At 40.3% G+C, this 4,344-nt stretch overlaps 1 pseudogene; it reads left to right on the forward strand.

The window, feature by feature from the left end:
* Positions 1-2,544: 2,544 nt before the first annotated feature.
* Positions 2,545-2,600, forward strand: LOC122150262 (annotated as a pseudogene).
* Positions 2,601-4,344: the final 1,744 nt, after the last annotated feature.

A 4,344-nucleotide genomic window follows, 5' to 3' on the forward strand; every position in this document is an offset into this window, starting at 1 on the left:
TTAACAGTTGCTTTGTGCTGGGCAGCTTCTCTTTGTGTATTCCAAAGAAGCCCATTCAAGTGGTCTGATATTTTTTATGCTCCTGACAATAAAAATAACTGTGCCTTCCAGTCAGATAAAGAGGGAAGGCTGCTGCAGCTTTATGGAAGATAGATGAGTGAGGCATACATTAAAATGGTTTTCATTACAGGAAAACATGACCCCTCTGTTTCAGCATCTGCTCTGCAAACATAAAAGGAAGACTTTAGCAAAGCTTGATGGCGGATCTACTGCCCAGCCAGTTCCTCCTGCGTATGCCCGAGTAGCTGGTGGGTGAATTCCCACTTAGACCACTGACTGGGTCAGCCAGCTGAGAGGGATGTGAGTAACTTTGTGGCTCACAGACACCTGTGTGCCTCTCCCCAGCTATTCTCTGGAGCATGTAAAAGTCAATAACAAACACCACAGTATGATGCACAGAGTATTAGGAGCACATGGAGATAGGAGACCCACAGCTCATTCTAGTTTTGCTGCTGTGTGAATTTGGGAAAATCTCTTTACCTTTCTGTTTCTCAGATTCTCAGCTATAAAATGATTTTTTAGGCAGTTTTGTAATTTCCATTTGTATCATGAGACCTCTGGGTTTCTCAAGAGCTGCTATAAAGGTGCCAAGAGACAGAACATGAGGGTCCAGAACCCAATTTCAACCAGCAGCCTCATTTTTTTTTCTCTTTTATTTATTGGGTTTCTCTGCAAGATTGTATTTTGGGGAAAAAAAAAACCTTATGCTTCCTTCTAAAAAGAAGTTCGAAAATCACTGCTGTGAATGTCTTATCTTCCTAACTTTAAAATCATGAAGGAAATAATTTGATCATTCTGATATTCTATGAATGTTCATATCAGAGTGAAATTTAATCACGTCACTGTGGAGAGATCTTCCAGTAAAATCAATCAGTCAATTGTGGAGTTCCCAGAAAGCTTTGTAGAGTCAGCCACTTACCATATACCCCTTTCCCTCTCTGACTGCTCCCACATGCTATTAAGGGCTCAGCAGATCCTTCCTGGCAAAGGGTACTGCTTTCTTCTCTTCTGTTAACTGTAAAGGAATCTCCCAGTGCACAGATCCCCATATAGACTCTCATATTCAGGAACTTACTGAAACTTTCTGAGACATACTAAATTAATATAGTTCGCCTCATGGGACATGCTGGCAGAACAGCCCTGTAGACCTAGAAACATGGTGTTTTGTGTTTTCATTTCATGTCTTTCCCCTACGTGGGAAAGAAAACATAACACTTTATAATGTTTGAAGGCACATGTTATGGTACACTCCTTGGGCTTGAATCCTGGCTATATTTCTTACTAATTTTTTGAACTTGGGCAAGTTACTTAACTCCTCTGTGCCTCAGCTTTATACATCTGTAGAAAGAGGATAATAATAATGCCCAGCTATCTTTCAGGACTGTTATGAGGATTAAATGAGTAAATATATTTTAATGCATGTAGAGTGCCTACCATTTAATAAACACTATTGAAGTGTTTGCTAATTTTAAAAAATACCCAGTTGTTACATTGAGACCTGTGGTCTCAGGACCATGGTGACAGGGAACATCAAGCTCATTTGGCATAACATAGTACACAAAAACATTATTCTACATCCTACTTTGGTGAATAGCTACTGGGATCTTAAAAGCTTACAAGCAGCCATCTAGATGTAACGATGGGTCTCTCCTCGTCCAGAGCAAAGAAGAATGAAGAAAACCAAAGATGCATGGAAACAATTAGTCCATGGGACTGGTACACCATGTGATCCTCAGCCTGTATGACCATAAGACCAGAGGAACTAGATGGTGCCTGGCTACCATGGTCAACCCACTCAGAGAGAGATTGGTGCAGGAGATCCTGGATAGAGTGGGAAAACCATGTAGAACAAAACTCAAAATCATAAAAAAAAAGACCAGGTTTGGTGGTCTGATAGAGCCTGGTGAGATCCCTGAGACTATGGCCCCTAGCTACCCTTCAAGTCTAGAACTGAACCCACTCCTGTGGCTTCCAATCAAATAATGTTGTTGTTGTTATGTGCCGTCGAGTCAGACCCAACTCATAGCAACCCCTCCTTGGGTTTCCAAGGTGGTATCACTATGGAAGTAGATTGCCCAACCATCCTTCCGAGGAGTGACTGGTGGGTTTGGACAACCAGCCTTCTGGTTAGCAGTCAAGTGCCTTAGGCACTATGCTACCAGAGCTCCCAAATAAAAGACAGGCATATATGCTGAAAATTTACCAGGAAGATAACTGCTTGAAGCAATCAATCACAGGAAAACAGAAGGGCAGTGTTTGTACAGGGTGACAGACAACTCAGGCAGTGGGAATGCATGGCAGAGAAGGAAACAGGGAAGAGGTAACTACAGGCAGAAAGTGGGAAGAGAACTCTTACATTGTGGTGAAGAATTGCAGTCAATGTCATGAAACAAAATGTGCATGAACTGCTATATGGAAAACAAATTTGCTCTGTAAACCTTCTTCACCCAAATCACAAATAATAATAATAATAATAAAATACACAAGTGTTATAGCTCTTTTAGAATTTGTTCAGCAAAATTTCTGGATCTTTCCAGAGGGGGAAAAATACACACACACAGACGCACATATATGTGTGTGTGTATGTTTGTGTGTGGAGAGAGAGAGAACACACTATTTGTTCAGGTACTGGACCGGCCTTTTATCAATATTGTTTGTTTGTGTTTTCGTATTTATTATATTTTCACTAACAATCATCTCATCCTTATGGATGAACTTTCTCTGCAAACAAATTATTGTTAGGTGTCTTCGGCAGGTTCTGACCCATAGAGGCCCCATGTACAACAAAGTGAAACACTGCCAGACCCTGCACCATCCTCACAACAATTATACCAAGCAAGTAGTAGGTATAAAATTAGGAATTTTGTCTCCTTTTTCCACAGTCTTATGACAGACTGCTGTAAAAAATCTCTGACTTTCCCTTCTCTGGGACAATTTTTCAAGAAATCATTAAATACATTTATTCAGTACCGTATCCATTCTTTAAATGCACAAAGACTTTTTTGGTAGGAATTTTATTGTAAATACTTTTGAAAAAGTAAAGTACTCCTTGACAAAGTAAATCATTTCCTCTACTTTGTTATTTTTATGAAGGTACATTTTTATATTCTGATTTGATACATTATATTGGTGATTGTGTTTTGAGTATCATCTTGTGATTTTGTTGCTAACAATTACATTCATTTATATAATTCACTCATGTTTTAAAAGTTAATTAAATATTCTCCCCATACTAGACTCTATGGCTCCTCACTAAGTGCCATACCAGAAAAAAACAAACTCACTGCCATCAAGTCAATTCTGACTCATAGCGACCCCTCCTTGGGTTTCTGAGGCAGTATCTCTATGGAAGTAGATTGCCCAGTGTTCTTTCCAAGGAGTGGCTGGTGGGTTTGAACTGCCACCCTTCTGTTTAGCAGTCAAATGTCTTAGTCACTACGTCACCAGAGCTCATACTAAACACCATAGAGATCATTTATACGTGACCTTCATTAGGCATCCTTGACCCATTTTTCCAAGCAGGTGGTAGTGTTGACACATAACATGATTTCAATTAGTAATTATTTTTAAAAAAAAGCATGCTTATTTCACTAATTACTTGAATTTGAAGGTTTCCTTCCATGTATAAATCCTTTACATTGACTCAAACTCTTAAGGACTGAACTTATATTTTGTTCTGTAGTCATTTTCAGAATCACTTTTCCCTTTTTGCCTTACATTACCTCTCTGGCTGGTTCTTATAGCCATTCACAAGCTGACACAAGTTATTTCTAGATATAACAGTCACCATTTACATCCTCATCCCCTTTGCCATGACCAGTCAACTTGGCTTACAGTTGCCTATACCCACCTTTAACTTTTTTTCCTTTTATACCTGGCCATCACTTCACTCCTGCCTGGGATAACTTCTCCTTTCATCTCTGCCCCTTTACCTGGCACAATGCTGGTTCTCTCTCCTACACGAAGCACTCCATGAAAGCCTCTACAATTTTCCTTCTTGCAACTTTCATATTACTCCCTAGGGTACCACTCATTTAGTTGTTGTTGTTAGGTGCCGTTGAGTTATCTCTGACTCAGAGTGACCATATGCACAGCAGAACAAAACACCACCTGATCCTGAGCCAGCTCCGTGATACTTGCTATCCTTGAGCCCATCGCTGCAGCCACCGTATCAATCCATCTCGGTGAAGGCCTTCCCCTCTTTCGTCGACCCTCCATCTTACCAAGCATGACATCCTTCTCCAGGGAATGGTTCCTTCTGACAACATGACCAAAGTAGGTGAG

This window comes from Orycteropus afer, unplaced genomic scaffold (genome assembly GCF_000298275.1).
Source record: "Orycteropus afer afer isolate SDZICR_OR568_19922 unplaced genomic scaffold, OryAfe1.0 scaffold00111, whole genome shotgun sequence".
Lineage (NCBI taxonomy): Eukaryota > Metazoa > Chordata > Mammalia > Tubulidentata > Orycteropodidae > Orycteropus > Orycteropus afer.